We start from the raw sequence: 17,971 nt of genomic DNA on the forward strand, positions 1-17,971 counted from the left end.
ACTTTTCCGATTTATGTATTACATAAATATTCATATATGTAATATATTATGAAAATGTATAGCCTATGTCCGTCCAAATGTTCATTAGAGCATCGTGATAGAAGTAAATCGGTAAGAACTTTCCGATATTGGTGGAACAACGCTTCCTCCTTTATATATAACATTTAGACGTGTATATTACATGTATTAAAAATGTATAGCCTTGCTGCCTGTGTTCGTCCTAACGTTAGAGTATTGCGTAAAAACTTGAAGTAAATCCGTCAAGAACTTTTCGATATTTTTCGGTAACAACGTTTTCCTGTTATATATTGCTTACGTAATTGTAGATTATATATATAACTGTTAAACTGATTATTTTATTAAGAAATCAAGTGACACCGTAACTGTCAATCTGAATGCAATTCTTTTTATTTTCTTTTTCATACCAAAAATACCATTATCATCCAAAATTAGGAACACAAAAAAAAAAAAAAAAAGAAATCAACCAAACTGGCGGAGCCGTTCTCAAGTGATGATCTGTCACAATGGATTTTAATTTCCGACTTTTCTGGCGCATTTTCCAAAGATTTTCTTTCACACAAGCCTTGTTCTGACAATTACACAACAGGCAGAAAAATTATCCAAGTCTGTCGGGCCGTTATTAACTGATAACGTTTCGTAAGGCGGAGAAACACAAAAAAATCACTAAACAAATTGGTCAAGACGGTCTCACGTGATGGCCTTTCTTACATGCGGCAATTAACTTCCATTTATATAGATGATCTGCGGTCTGTCACGCACAACAGCATCCAATGATGCGGCAAGCAGTTCTTTTTCTGTTAATCATTCGTCATGTATTACATATCTTTCTGAACGTTATCCCACTTCTATTTGTGAGAACGTCTACAGGCTTTCCCCACAGCCAACAGAGACGGATGTGCTTCGCCGTAAGTAAGACGTTCTGTAGTCCACGTGGTGAAAGAAGAATCCTGACAGTTGAAAAGTCTTTGGCGTGGCTGTTTTACGCATCTACCACAACCATTCACATAATGCGCTCTTGCTTGCATCTCAGTGGCAACGCTTCATTGTTGCCGAAGCAGCAACGTTTACTGCTTCGCAATTGATAACGCTGCCAGCAGTCAGAGGTTAATCCGTGATAACACGAAACGTGTTTCTTATCTGAAGTAGGTTCGTCAGAAGTAGTTTCCGCACTGCTTGATACACAGAAACGAGACGGTCCATTTCACAGAATGTACCCGTCGTCGTGATTTGCGCCTGCAGAGCTTTCCATCGGCAGCTATCGACTGCATCTGGCTCACAATTCAAACGCTTTGTTCACGGAAATGGACGCGCGTAATAATTGCTACGTTAGGTCTACTAAAACGCACATTTCCTCCATTGTCTATGTGCTAGCTACTGTCTTTTTGTACTACACACAGGTAAAAACTTCAATGTCCACGAATATGTTACAAAGAAAAAAGTGAAGTTCCATATCCACTCAGTAAGGTCATCAATGTTCAAAGTTCCCATTAAAAATGGTACAAAAGTTTTTCATGAAAGATAAGAATTATTTGAACATTCTCACTTTTTAGTGAAAAACCAAAGACACTGTTATTAAATCACATCTTTTATTCAGCAGCAGAACTTTTAGAACATTTGGAATACAAGATTTTATAAAAGGGAGTACGAAATATCCTACTGCAAGTAGTGCAAGCTCTCTTGTAGGTAAAGCCAAAACAATCAATTATTTGCTGCAATACTGCTATTAAATTTGCTATCAGTGCATATGTGTACATGTGTGTTTGTGCCTCCCAGTCACACAGAGTATTTATAAAGGAAATTTGTATTCCACGATCTGAAAAGTTTTTCGATGAAAACATAAATAAATTAATAAATACTGAATTGCGAAACAATCGAGCAGTGCTATAAAAAGCAGCCTTCCACGTTCACAAAATCGAAAGGACTCACAGCGCTCTTATATACATGTACGAGTAACAACAAATGTGGCAAAACATAATTGTACAAGGTGGGGCAAATAAAAGAGGCCCAGTGAACAGAGTTCCAGAACACAAAGAAAAACACCAGAGGAAAGGATATACGGTACTAACTTGACTATATCAGGTGCTGAAAGTGACCACCAATCATCTGTTTGCACTTTTGGATCCTGGTCAGCAAGCTGCTGAAGGCGGATCGAAGCTGGACGCTGGAATTGCTGCAGTCTCATCCGAAATGGTCTGCTGCAGTCCTTGAAGACAATGAGGGTTGTTGTGATACACCCTAGACTTGAGGGCTCCCCACATAAAGTAATCGCACACGGACAGATCCCGCGCGACTGCTACGGTCGCAGGTTCGAATCCTGCCTCGGGCATGGATGTGTGTGATGTCCTTAGGTTAGTTAGGTTTAAGTAGTTATAAGTACTAGGGGACTGGTGACCTCAGATGTTAAGTCCCATAGTGCTCAGAGCCATTTGAACCATTTGAACCATTTGAACGGACAGATCAGGTGACCTGGTTGGCCAGCTGGGGCTGCAACCAGGTTGATCTCTGCTAACACCTCTGTCAGATGAGAAGATTGTGTAAATGTACTTCAAGTTTCGGTCGGCTGTAAGGGCAGCTGCTCCATCCCGTTGGAAGTAACTGTAGGTCTTTTCCTTCACCGTTGTTTCTGCCACAAATGGTCTCAAAACGTTGGCAATGAAACGCGCAGAAGTGAGCGACTGATGAAAGAAGATGGGACCAACGATGCTGCTTGCAGACACTCTACACCAAACCCCAACCTTCTGATCATGCAACCGTGGTTCGTGGAAGTTACGCGGATTCTCCGCTGGCCATAACCTGTGATATGTGAATTGGCACAACCACTCAGGTGAAATAGGGCTTCATCAGTTATAAAGAACAGATCCAAGTCCAAGCCATTCATCGTTATCTCAGTGAACAGGAACTCACAAAACTGGAGGCGCTGAGGTACATCTGCTGGTTTTAATGCATGGACAACAGACACTCTGTAGAGATGCTTGTGCAGATCCAGGTGGAATATTCGTCCGCATGATCGACGTGAAACGCCGGTCTCTTGCGACAGGTGTCGGGTTAATTTGGTGGGATTCTGAAGCATTTTCTCATGAATTGCATTACCACGATGGTACATGAAATCACGGATATACCACTTCTTACAGAGGCTAATCTTACCAATAATCGCACTCCTCACTTACCATTCGCGAACGCAATGGAGAAGAATGAAAACGGCAATCAGGCCCGACGGTATCACCATAAAGTGATTGTGTAGATGTCGACTTGCTCATAAATTCCACTAGGGAAAGTGTGTATAGCGCGAATTAAAGTTAGAGAAAGTATACTCCGAAAAGTAAGGAAAGCTATCACTATTTGGAGATACTGAACAACGTATGAGTTTACGAAGGAAGGTTAGGGTCGAACATCACATCGACGACGACGTCCGCAGAGCCGAGGCACAAGGGTACTGGGAGTGCATTTTGCAGAGACCATCGCGAAAATTACCTCACGCATTATGGAGAAACTACGAAAGGCCTACAAACTGTATTCAGCAAACATCCTACTTCTTTATTTTGTTACATACGACACCAAGCCATTCGTCTAATGAGGTAAAGGACATTTTATAATAAAGAACAATACTTTCAGCGATCGTAGAGCAATAAATGCAAATGTGCGGTTGACTGTCGATTAAAGAGCATCATACCAGTACACCAGCGACTGCTCTTTGCCTCATTGCACCCTTTAAATGTTCGGAATATATCTAATAGGAATCATAAAGCCGAATTTAATGATGAGTCTTTAGAGCTAATGCCTCGTCATCGGCGGATGAAGTGGTGGTAGAGACTGACAATAGCGACGAGATGGAATCGCTGGGATGTCCATATAAACAGGGAAACGACATACAGAACAATTATTGTGGTGAATTTAATGCTCATAGTACCAGTAGATAACACAACGTATTTTCTGTGTCTAATTACGTCTGCTATTGTTGAAGTCTGCTGGGAGTCGCTTCCCCGAACACTGATTTTAAACAAACATCAGTGAATTGCAGCACTCTCAAAAAATAACAATATCGTCTGCGAAAAGCAGCGTCTGGAAAAAGCTGGACAAATATTCAGTGGGATCTCCACAAGATTTCAAAGTGGTGCGAAGCTAGGCATCTTGCAGTAAAGGTTCAGAACTGCATAAACTGTGCACTTCACAAAACGAAAAATCATACTGTCCTACGAATACAATATCTGTGAGTTACAACGGGAATCGATAAACTCATACAAATATCAGGTGTAACACTTAGTAAGAGCATGGAATGTAACGAACACGTAGGCTCAGTCGTGAGTAAGGCAGATAGTGTACTTCGGCTTGTTGGTAGAATACTAGGGAAATGCGCTCACAATTCACCCGTGCGACGCATTTTAAAATATTGCACGGGAGTTTGGGATCCATACCAATAGGACTAGCAGGGAATATTGAACGTATACAGCGAAGGCCAGCACGTGGCAGAGACTCACAGAAACGCTGAAGAACCTGAACAATAAAGACCTTGAAGGTAGATGCAAACTATCCCAACAAAGCCTGCTTAAAAAGTTTTAGGAACCAGCTTTAAATGACGAATCTAGGAATATATTACAACCAGCTACACAGGGTGAACATGAATGAAACTGACAAACTGCAGGGACATGATCAGATTAATTACGAGATAGCGTGTACAGAGGTATTTAAACAATCATTCTTTTCGCGCTTCATACGTGAGGGGAATGGGAAGAAGAGCGAAAATAAATAACTGTAAACCTGAAGAGCACATCGTTATGCATTCAGTTTAGATTTTTTTTAAATCATTAAACAACTTAAACGGTTGCGTTGTGAGAACAGTTTTGAATCTTTATTAAGGAAACATGTGATCTGCACTATCAGATTATTTTTGTGATACGGTACCATGAATCAATAAATGTAACGAAATTCGTGTAGCTTGAGAATATATCTACTTGGTGGGGTGATCGAGTGCTCGTCATAAGTCCGTTCTAATGCACGTTAGCTGAATGGTTCAAATGGCTCTGAGCACTATGGGACTCAACTTCTGAGGTCATCAGTCCCCTAGAACTTAGAACTAATTAAACCTAACTAACCTAAGGACATCACACACATCCATGCCCGAAGCAGGATTCGAACCTGCGACCGTAGCGGTCTCGCGGTTCCAGACTGTAGCGCCTAGAACCGCACGGCCACACCGGCCGGCGTTAGCTGAAGGCGCACGCCCCACTCTATTCAGTTATGGACTATCGACTTTCTCGCATCGGTTAAATACGTCAAAAATACTTTAAGAAAATCCGCAAAAATGTTTTCATTTACAAACACTTCATCCAAGACAGTAGCGCAAACTGTTGTTGAGAACTGCTTTAGCGCGTACACCTGTCATGTGTTGGAACCCAAGAGGAAGCCGAAGAACCTAGGGGGCAGGCTAATGGGTTAGCAACTGGTTGATTTTGTCCACATTATGGAGGAAACAGTCGTGGAATCATAGTTACGAGACCAGTAACATTCTACTCACTAAACAGTATTGGTTAAAGTTGGATAAACAATATCTCAGACGGGCTATAGGAAGAGTGCAATTTTCTTTCAGTGTATGAAGCTCTGTAGAATGGGAATAGAATGAATAACTGTGGTAAGACGTATCCCCTTCGCAGCCTATAGTGTGACACTCGGAGCACACTTATTAATTATTCAGATGATAATTGCTGCTATGGGAAACCTTCATTTATAAGAAAGGAGGATCACTCTTTAACGTCCTAGGATGTCATTAGGTACGGAGTACACTCTCGTATTTTGTTCAGGATGGGGTAGGAAATCAGCTGTGTTCACTCCAGAGATACCATACCGCCATTCTCCTTAAATGATTTGCGGAAACAACGACAATTGTAAATCACAATTGCTGTAAGAGAATTTAACCGTATTCCACCCGAATGCCAGTCCAATGCCTTTACCACTGTGTTACCTCTCTCGATTTCAAGCAAAAGAATTAAATCCGTCTCCTCAGGTTAAGATCACCGTGCTCTAGGGTATCTTTAGGACACCGAATGTTTACGAGAACCGAGCTGTCTGTGTGCTGAACTGAATACCGTAAAATACTTTTGTTCCTTGACAGACCAAATGACATGGTCAGTACGCAGTATGGTACATATGACTTTATTCATACATTCTTTTCATGGATTGGATATCATTAAATACAATATTGCTCACTGAAAAACCGGAGAAGCAGAAGACTTATCACAGCAGTCTTCCTGTATTAGTCGACCACAACATTATAGCACCTGAAAGTGAAAGCTCTTCAGTCGGTTTATCGTGAGGCAGTGCGTAATCGAGGTTGACAGTATACGCACGACTGACCTGAAGCATTGACAGTCAGATGTGTTTTCCTTATTCACCACTGTACGGGGTTGCTGTAACGTTACCGCGTGCCGCCCATAACGGCTAAGTGCAATAATTCGGTGCTTGAGTAGTGCTTCGTCCACTTTCTCTGTGTTTTGCGTTTGTACTCAGCTCTGCATACATTTCTGGGCACTGGCGCTCTGTTTGTGTCACAGGATGGGGGCCGGCCTACCGCTGCTGCTTCTACCGTTGCTGGCTCACGCCTGCAGTTGCGCGAGGATCCTGGGCATCAACCCAACGCCATCCATCAGCCACCAGAGGCCCTTCCTCGTCATCATGCGAGCTCTCGCTGAAAGGGGGCACCACGTCACCGTCATCACCCCTAATCCCATGGAGGCAAGTCATATTCAATTTCTCTGATTTGTAACGTCGACCTGCTTGAAATACAAGGCGCGGACATAACCGTTATCAATCCGACGTCATGCTCGACAAACTTTTCCATTCACGCTGGGATACATCTCAGCTGATGTTGTAAGTAGGCTGTTTACGTTTTTATGTTGGTAACGCCACGTAGCGCTCTATATGAAAATCACTGACTGTGCTGTGTGAAGTCTGTGGCTGGTTTGCATCGTTGAAATATTCGCTATTGTAGTGTTGGGCAGTTGGATGTGAACAGCGCGTATCGTTGCGCAGTTGGACGTGAACCGCCAGCAGTGGTGGATGTGGGGAGAGAGATGGCAGAATTTTAAGAGCGGACGATCTGGATGTGTGTCCGCCAGAAAGAGTAAATTTGTAAGACTGCACGTCATGAAATGATATATATGTTATGACTTTTGAACACGGTAAATACATTGTTTGTTCTCTATCAAAATCTTTCATTTGCCAACTATGCCTATCAGTAGGTAGTGCCTTCAGTAGTTAGAATCTTTTATTTAGCTAGCAGTAGTGGCGCTCGCTGTATTGCAGTAGTTCGAGTAACGAAGATTTTTGTGAGGTAAGTGGTCCATGAAAGGTATAGGTTATTGTTAGTCAGGGCCATTCTTTTGTAGGGATTATTGAAAGTCAGATTGCGTTGCGCTAAAAATATTGTGTGTCAGTTTAATGTTGATCAGAATAAGTAAAGAGCGAAATGTCTGAGTACGTTCAATTCTGCTGAGCTGTTTGAAAATCAAATAACGTAAGATGTTTACGAGCACAGTAATTCATTAATTTTTCTAAGGGGAGGTTTCAATGTCAACCAAAAAAGTGCATCTGAGTAAACACAGCTATTGATGACCACGGTAATCCACAGTCGTCTCGAATATTTAGTCTCACATGACTGATGTGCCAAACAATGTAGAAGGTCCTTGGCCTGGCTGTAATTTATTTTAATCAAGAACAGACTTCATCCGACGATTTTCAGTGCATAAGATTTCATTCTCGAAGTATGATTGTGCAATGACTGCAAATTATCCATCTACAGCCACCATAACATGTTCAATGGACTCCAAGCTTTTCCCAAGCATACATTTCTTTAGATGTGGCGACAGATGGGTAGGGAGGAGAGGAGGGGAGCTGTCTAAACCTTGAGAATAGGGTCATTGTTCCACTACTTTGTAATTCAAGCTCCTCGGTGGTCCAATTCAGAGTGTACCTTTGTGGGTAGGTGCAATGACCACAAGAAGTATGGTTCAAATGGCTCTGAGCACTATGGGACTTAACTGCTGTGCTCATCAGTCCCCTAGAACTTAGAACTACTTAAACATAACTAGCCTAAGGACATCACACGCATCCATGTCCGAGGCAGGATTCGAACCTGCGACCGTAGCGGTCACGCGGCTCCAGACTGTAGCGCCTAGAACCGTACGGCCACTTCGGCCGGCAAGAAGTATGGCTCCTTTATTTTGCTTCTGACGCCTCTTATCATGTATTCTTTCATACTGTTGGTTTAGATGACGTACGTAACATTTGACAGTGAAGTAATCAATAACAGCGATGACTTAAAAATATTCCAGCAACACATTATTCCAATTAGTAATATTATCATTCAACTTAATTCTTACAACAAAGGCAGCTACTTATTTAAAGACAACCACAGGTAATACCTTTATAGGAAGTTATGATTAAAAAAATTATATTAAAAAACTTAGACGTGACATGCAGTTCCTGTTCTTAAATGTTAATACTGATCAGAATAAGACATCTACAAATACAAGAACTGAAGTGATGTATACAGTGCTGTTGGATGGACTGCCTGAAAAAAAAATTAAGCTCCCAAAATACATGGTCGGATATCAATTTAACTTCATATACATACACAACGTCGGCGAGTATGTAGAGGATAAGTGTTGCAATTCTGTGTCACAGATAAAATAGCCACCAGAGTGCATTTGTGTTCTTCGTGTTTAGTGCTTTTGCCAGGCCTTGTGGTGTATATAAGGGGCTTGAGTAGCGTCAGATGTTGAGTGATAGCTGTGAAGGACAAGGAAATTCCGCGTACTTGTGTTAGACAGCGTCATCAGCAACTGACAGAGTTTAATGATTTCGGTCACGAATTATTCTTTTCGTGAAAAAAAAAACAAATAATTGCTGTGCCATCCAGTCCTTTGAATTAAATTATGATTTTTCAGATATATAAAATATTCCGAGGTGCCCCGTAAGCGGGGATACAACGCGTCCCCAAATGAAGACATTGTGTTCAAGTGGGTGCAGTATAAGTCGAACACTCAAAGTATCCTAATTTGATTTCTATTTCATCAAAATAAATAAACTACACAAAGCGTACTTAAAATTATATACATAAACTATGGTTTTACCCTTCTGAAGAATGATAATCAAACAAACAATTTTTTTCCATCCAAACATGAGCGATTGTATATTTTACACAATAAAATTTGGTTTTGCTGTTGCAAGCCGGTTTCTTGAATCTGTCAAACGATTTTTTGTCACTGACCACTGCAAGATGCTCAACGTTGTCCAAACGAACATCAGCTTCGGGACGGACTTCCACAATGACTCGTTTTGAAGTACTTGGAGATGGCGCATTGGACTCTCACTAGTGGGACACCCTCTTTTCCTGGCAGCTGGTTTATCTATTTTTGTCAGTACTTTGACCACACTTGCCCCAAAGTGAAGCAAATCAAGTGTCTTATCTTTAGGAGCACCTACATCTGATGCATTTTTCTTGTACTCAGTCCACGCATTTACACATGCAATATCAATTGCATGAACAAACATGGCTGTCGAAAATCGTTTTCGGTTTCAACAGCAGCTAACTGCATTTTGTCTTCGGGTGCAAAGTCCGGTAAATGCCCAATAGGCGTGGCTGTCGCCATGTCATGTCCGGAAGCAAAGCACGTGAACAGACATCTAGAATGAGTATGTCTCCTATTCAGCTTCAGGTTGGCTGCGCTGTAACAAATTCGTACGCAGCAAAAACATCCTTGCTGCCAATGCATTGTCGTTTGGATGGGAAGAGTGTTCCGTGATTATCTCAGTGCCTGCTATTATGCAGTTAGCGGGCTTTGCGTCTAGGCTACTCAGCTTACAGTATACCGTATGGAACAAAATATCTAACATTACTTCCATCATTGTCTTCTTGTTCAAAATTATCGCCAGGATCATAGGATGAATCGTCAATTTCAGATGATTTAAGGAGCTCTATAACTTCTTCTGTAAGTGGCCTTCGTCTGTCTTAGACTCGGGGCATTGTGAAATCACCGTAAGATGACTAAAAAGACAGCGAAATAATGTCCTAAATTTCTATGCTATTACAGCCTTTCCATCACAAGGTCCTCATTTGGTGACATGTATAAAGTTATAAATATGTCACTTACCTTTTTCTGAGGGACACCCAGCCCGCATCTCGTGGTCGTGCGGTAGCGTTCTCGCTTCCCACGCCCGGGTTCCCGGGTTCGATTCCCGGCGGGGTCAGGGATTTTTCTCTCCCTCGTGATGGCTGGGTGTTGTGTGATGTCCTTAAGTTAGTTAGGTTTAAGTAGTTCTGAGTTCTAGGGGACTGATGACCATAGATGTTAAGTCCCATAGTGCTCAGAGCCATTTGAAGGACGCCTTTAGTTTTCACCTTTAAGCATGCACATTTCTACGCACAAATAATTTTGTTTTTACCTAAACTCAGGAGATATTAACCAGCTGATGGAAGGTACAAAGATTTCTGGGAAGCGCCCATGTGACTACGAATCCGTTTTGTTTTGTGGTACCACAGATTGACAGAAGATGGTGACACCATTCTCAAATAAATTCTCTGCTTGTGACAATATGAGGACAACAATCACAAATGGTAAAAACTGACGAATTTTAATATACTAAGCATTTATTTAGTGTGTCCTTATATGAGGACGCCATAACCGAAAGGGTTAAAAGAGGCCTCATTGTGGGTCTCCATTCGACTGGCTGGTAGAATCGGGAATGTGATGGCAGCCATACTTGTCGTCAAGGGTTCGGCCGAATACGTCTGACCACCAGAATGGAGGATCGCCGTGTAGTGCACCAGGCACATAGTAATACCTTCATTTCTGCACCTGCTATTGAAAAAGGTAATGGACTCCTTGCAACTTTCTGTGTCGTACAGTACCATTGGTCTGATACTAACAGCAACTGGACTACGGAATTACCGTGTCTTGCTTAGGCTGCCGTTAACATCGCAACACAAACAGCTGCGTTTTTAGTGGTCCCGTGAGCGGAAAGAATGAACAACTGATAAATGACTCAACTGACTGCTAATGATGATGATGATGATGATGATGATAACTAGACGTTTTCGTTCACAGAGATAAATGCTCGGTGTGGATTGTTAGATAATCTGTAATCCGATTCGTGTCACACTTGTTAGGCAGAAAAATTTTCCTTCCAGTACTTTCCTTAAGATTCCTTCAACATATGTGCTCACTGATTCCATAACAGCCTTACGATCACTGATTTATTCTTCTACATTAACCACATGGACTAAAACAAGAAGTTCGAATCTCTTAGTTACCAGGAGATATAACACATTGTCCTCCCGAGAGGTTATTTTACCTAATTGCTCGAGGTAATTTTCAAATTGTGGTTAGAAGTATCTCACTCGAATGTACTTGCCTGACACCTATCTTTAACACAAATTTCTCCAAATCTGTACCTGGTAATTCGAAATCTCTCCCTGTTACGATGGCGTGAGCAGGAAACTTATGCATGACATTGAACAGTTCCTGGGGCATATGGTCTACAAAAGTATTTATTAACCTTGCTTGACCAACCATTGATGCTTACTTTCACCCTGATTGTTTTTCATTCGAAAGCTATAATAATCGCTCTATATATTATGGAGTTCTTTACATGAACAACTAAAACTGAACTAAACTCCTCCTGAACTGGCCATGGAGGCCCAACGGTATGTAATATCTCTTTATATTCGATGAATTATTCTGATACAATTCTACCCTTGAGTGACGTTTACTAATTTTCTATCTTCATACTCGCAGAATCCATGCGAAAAGTAGTTCATACAATAGCTATGCCATGAGCGCATAAGTATTCTTTATAGTACTCTCTCTGGCGGTTGTCAAAATATAAAAAAAAAAAAGAGCTTCCGAGATTGTCTTCGTGCCGATTAGCCTGAGCTTGGTTTGAAGAACTGTAATCTGATTATTGAGATTTATGACAGACGATAACTGATACGAAATTGTACGATTGAAAGTTAAATATATATATATATATATATATATATATATATATATATATATATATATATATATATATGGCTCCTTCATACAAAAGGTGTGTATTTGACATTTGAGAATTAATGATATTCATCGATATATTGCGTAGTTGTTAATCAGAAGGGAACTTCCGAAAGACTGGATACGAACCTGAATTTAATAATCCAAGAGCTCCATTACTTCTTCGGAAGGTTAAACTTCATCAAAGCCAAATATCCGCTGGATCTGAGGTTTACCGACTGATTATACAACGCTCCCAAAATTACGAGGCATTTTATTTGTACAGATTAGCAGACTGCCGCAAAGCACGAGCCTGCAGAGAAGAAGAATCATCGCCTGATTTCATTCTAACAAGTAAAATTTCTGAATCATTTTTAGTGACTGAGCTATGACTGTGTTTCCTATCATGAATGATTGATTGCTCGAACGAATTGAGAGCTACAGATTTACGTAGATAGGAGGAAAAATTACAGGTACCGACCGGCCCAAAGCCGTCACTGGATGCGGTTATGGAGGGGCATTTGGTCAGCATACCGCTCTCCCGGCCTATGTCCGTTTCCGAGACTGGAGTCGCTACTTCTCAATCAAGTAGCTCCTCAGTTTGCCTCACAAAGGCTGAGTGCCACCCGCTTGTCAACAGCGCTCGGCAGACCCGATGGTCACCCATCCAAGTGCTAGCCCATCCCGACAGCGCTTAACTTCGATGATCTGATGATCGGCACCCACTACCTGAATATTATTATCTTAATAAGTGAGACCATACTATTTACCCTCCTGCGGTTACCCGAGATTACAGTAATATCCTCTTTTTCTGAACTGTAAGAACAAATGTTATCATTGATGGCTAAAATCTAAAATAGTCTCTTCTCTGACCAAGGCACGTAATTCATCACAGCGTCTATGGAGTGGTCCTCTAACGTAAAATGCCACACATTCTCTCTTCCTCTATGCAATACTTGCCAGACGTATTGAGCGAATGTGCTACATTTCTCCACACGACAGCGGAAGTCAAAAAGGTCACATTCTAGATTGTCGCAGAATCATCTGAGCCTGTGATTAATTCCTCCACTCGACCTAACCAGAGACATGCTATCGACTCTGTGCACGCAGCAGAAGATCTCGAGCCGTGCTTACAACTAGCGTGTGACGCTGGCCGGCACATTTAACTATTCGGCCAGCTGCCTGAAGGAACCGAGGATGGCTTCTGAATCCAAGTAGCAAGTATCATTCTTGTCAAGATGGGTTATGCAGCCGGCTGCAAACCCTCGCCCTCCCCTCTGCATTCCACACACGCACACAGGTGATTCACAAACATCAGCGTCACCTTGCCTTACTTTGAAGAGGTTTTGAATTCAAACGAAGTAACAGGTGCCCTGTCTGGTTCTCAAGAAAGAATGCTGCGACGATCTTCTTGCTGGAGAATGGATACATTTGGGAACGACTTTTGTATCCTTTGACATATTATATATAATTGAATAGAATGGTTGCTATGTGTGCAAACCATTAACGATAGGACAAAAGGCCTTCTGTGAAAAGTAATTAAAAGAAAGCAAAAGTTTAGGGGACTGATGACCTCCGATGTTAAGTCCCATAGTGCTCAGAGCCTTTAAAAGTTTCACGCGCAGTCGCGATATCAAATTTTATATGGGACACAAGACGTTTGGTCAAAAGAAGCAATGGTCAAAATCTATTAGCTTTGATCACTCTCTATGGCGTAGTGCCCGAGGAAAAAACACTTGACACACTCGCGACGACACTGTAATGGGTTCTAGCAATTCTAGATTTACTTCTAGAGAGGGTCGAGTGGATACTGCAACGTACACAAAATATTAGAGCACTTTATTAATACTTGAACAAGATTCAATACTTTACTTGGAAGTAGACCATGTCCACAGGATGACAAAATGTATTCGTTGCTGTCGCTGAACTCTATATAACCTATCACTTGATACAACTCAGAACGATAGTGTCTTCGCACAATGTACTACAATTGCCTAGTAACTTCGACACAGTACTGAGTTCTCGTAAAACTCGCGGAGCTGGATCTGAAGTAAGACGATGCTGTTGTAGTAAGCGATGAATGCAGAGTGGGCTGGGCGGCACTGCGCTCTGACGTCAGTAGCCTTCCAGCTGCTGCAGCGAGCGAGACCTCTAGAGGGCGTGTCTACGCCCCCGTCTTTCAATCGTTCCAGCTTCAGGCCGCGACTGTCCTTACTGCGTCATGAGGAACCAAGTTTGAGATGGGACCTCAGTCCTCGGACGACACCACATATAGTACAATAGGTTCATCTCAGTGTTGTTGAAAACTTATTTCTGTGTTGCAGGGTCCACCACCAAACACAACTCAGATAGATATATCGTTTATGTACGACGAGTGGAAGAACGCTTTTGATTTCACCGAAATTGGCCAGTTGTCCAAAGATGAGAGGTTGGAAATGATGATAAACGCTGCTCACAAAGGGTGTGACCTTCAGCTCAAAACTCCTGCTGTAAAACAACTTCAGTAAGTACTCTTTTTCGTCAGATAATAGAGAAGCTAAGATCGGTACATAGTAGCTTAGGCTGTTAACAACGGTATTAGGACTTTGCAACATCTTCCTGTAAATTGAGCACCTGATTTATCGCCGTTACAGCTTGTACAGTGAAATGGATAAGGATTCAAAATCTTTTGTGTATTTTTCTTCGCGTTGTATGTCTCAATGTAAGACATGTGATGCTAAGAGACGAAGACAGTTGGTACAGCTTTATCGACAACAACATAATCTTCTTCTTTCTTGGCTCTGCAGCTCATGATGAGCCTTGGCCTCTTCTATAATTTCCTTCCATCTCTCTCGGTCCTTTGCCAATACTCTCCAGTTTCTATAGCCCGTCTTCCTAAGATCTTCGATTACTCCATCTTCCCATCTGGCTCTTGGTCGACCACGTCCTCTCTGCCCTCCTGGCTTTCCTTGTAATATTCTTTTTGGTACTTCTGTATCATTCATGCGAGCCACATGTCCCGCCCACCTCAATCTGGATGATTTCACTATCCTTCTGATGAGTTGGTCTTAGTATATGGTATACAACTCATGGTTGTATCTCCTCCTCCATCTTCCTCTTTCACAGATTGGGCCGATAGTTCGTCTAAGTACCTTTCTTTCAAATGCATCCAGTGTTTCAATATCTTTAGCTGTTAATGTCCAGGCTTCAGAGGCATATGTAAGTACTGGTCGTATAAGTGATTTATGTTGTTGTTGTGGTCTTCAGTCCTGAGACTGGTTTGATGCAGCTCTCCATGCTACTCTATCCTGTGCAAGATTCTTCATCTCCCAGTACCTACTGCAACCTACATCCTTCTGAATCTGCTTAGTGTATTGATCTCTTGGTCTCCCTCTACGATTTTTACCCTCCACGCTGCCCTCCAATGCTAAATTTGTGATCCCTTGATGCCTCAAAACATGTCCTACCAACCGATCCCTTCTTCTAGTCAAGTTGTGCCACAAACTTCTCTTCTCCCCAATCCTATTCAATACCTCCTCATTAGTTACGTGATCTACCCACCTTATCTTCAGCATTCTTCTGTAGCACCACATTTCGAAAGCTTCTATTCTCCTCTTGTCCAAACTGGTTATCGTCCATGTTTCACTTCCATACATGGCTACACTCCATACAAATACTTTCAGAAACGACTTCCTGACACTTAAATCTATACTTGATGTTAACAAATTTCTCTTCTTCAGAAACGATTTCCTTGCCATTGCCAGTCTACATTTTATATCCTCTCTACTTCGACCATCATCAGTTATTTTACTCCCTAAATAGCAAAACTCCTTTACTACTTTAAGTGTCTCATTTCCTAATCTAATCCCCTCAGCATCACCCGATTTAATTTGACTACATTCCATTATCCTCGTTTTGCTTTTGTTGATGTTCATCTTATATCCTCCTTTCAAGACACTGTCCATTCCGTTCAACTGCTCTTCCAAGTCCTTTGCTGTCTCTGACAGAAAGCAGGTGTTGACAGATGTGAAAATTACCGAACTATTAGTTTAATAAGTCACAGCTGCAAAATACTAACGCGAATTCTTTACAGACGAATGGAAAAACTGGTAGAAGCGGACCTCAGGGAAGATCAGTTTGGATTCCGTAGAAATGTTGGAACACGTGAGGCAATACTAACCTTACGACTTATCTTAGAAGAAAGATTAAGAAAAGGCAAACCTACTTTTCTAGCATTTGTAGACTTAGAGAAAGCTTTTGACAACGTTAACTGGAATACTCTCTTTCAAATTCTGAAGGTGGCAGGGGTAAAATTTTTTACTTCTTCTCCATGAATTTTAATACCTACTCCGAATTTTTCTTTTGTTTACTTTACTGCTTGCTCAATATACAGATTGAATAACATCGGGGAGAGGCTACAACCCTGTCTCACTCCTTTCCCAACCACTGCTTCCCTTTCATGCCCCTCGACTCTTATAACTGCCATCTGGTTTCTGTACAAATTGTAAATAGCCTTTTGCTCCCTGTATTTTACCCCTGCCACCTTCAGAATTTGAAAGAGAGTATTCCAGTTAACGTTGTCAAAAGCTTTCTCTAAGTCTACAAATGCTAGAAAAGTAGGTTTGCCTTTTCTTAATCTTTCTTCTAAGATAAGTCGTAAGGTTAGTATTGCCTCACGTGTTCCAACATTTCTACGGAATCCAAACTGATCTTCCCTGAGGTCCGCTTCTACCAGTTTTTCCATTCGTCTGTAAAGAATTCGCGTTAGTATTTTGCAGCTGTGACTTATTAAACTAATAGTTCGGTAATTTTCACATCTGTCAACACCTGCTTTCTTTGGTATTGGAATTATTATATTCTTCTTGAAGTCTGTGGGTATTTCGCCTGTCTCATACATCTTGCTCACCAGATGGTAGAGTTTTGTCATGACTGGCTCTCCCAAGGCCATCAGTAGTTCTAATGGAATGTTGTCTACTCCCGGGGCCTTGTTTCGACTCAGGTCTTTAAGTGCTCTGTCAAACTCTTCACGCAGTATCTTATCTCCCATTTCATCTTCATCTACATCCTCTTCCATTTCCATAATACTGTCCTCAAGTACATCGTCCTTGTATAAACCCTCTATATACTCCTTCCACCTTTCTGCCTTCCCTTCTTTGCTTAGAACTGGGTTGCCATCTGAGCTCTTGATATTCATACAAGTGGTTCTCTTCTCTCCAAAGGTCTCTTTAATTTTCCTGTAGGCAGTATCTATCTTACCCCTAGTGAGACAAGCCTCTACATCCTTACATTTGTCCTCTAGCCATCGCTGCTTAGCCATTTTGCACTTTCTGTCGATCTCATTTTTGAGACGTTTGTATTCCCTTTTGCCTGCTTCATTTACTGCATTTTTATATTTTCTCCTTTCATCAATTAAATTCAATATTTTTTCTGTTACCCAAGGATTTCTATTAGCCCTCGTCTTTTTACCTACTTGATCCTCTGCTGCCTTCACTACTTCATCCCTCAGAGCTACCCATTCTTCTTCTACTGTATTTCTTTCCCCCATTCCTGTCAATTGTCCCCTTATGCTCTCCCTGAAACTCTCTACAACCTCTGGTTCTTTCAGTTTATCCAGGTCCCATCTCCTTAAATTCCCACCTTTTTGCAGTTTCTTCAGTTTCAATCTGCAGTTCATAACCAATAGATTGTGGTCAGAATCCACATCTGCCCCTGGAAATGTCTTACAATTTAAAACCTGGTTCCTAAATCTCTGTCTTACCATTATATAATCTATCTGATACCTATTAGTATCTCCAGGATTCTTCCAGGTATACAACCTTCTTTTATGATTCTTGAACCAAGTGTTAGCTATGATTAAGTTATGCTCTGTGCAAAATTCTACAAGGCGGCTTCCTCTTTCATTTCTTCCCCCCAATCCATATTCACCTACTATGTTTCCTTCTCTC

The sequence above is a fragment of the Schistocerca nitens genome, chromosome 4 (genome assembly GCF_023898315.1).
Source record: "Schistocerca nitens isolate TAMUIC-IGC-003100 chromosome 4, iqSchNite1.1, whole genome shotgun sequence".
NCBI classification, from domain to species: Eukaryota; Metazoa; Arthropoda; class Insecta; order Orthoptera; family Acrididae; genus Schistocerca; species Schistocerca nitens.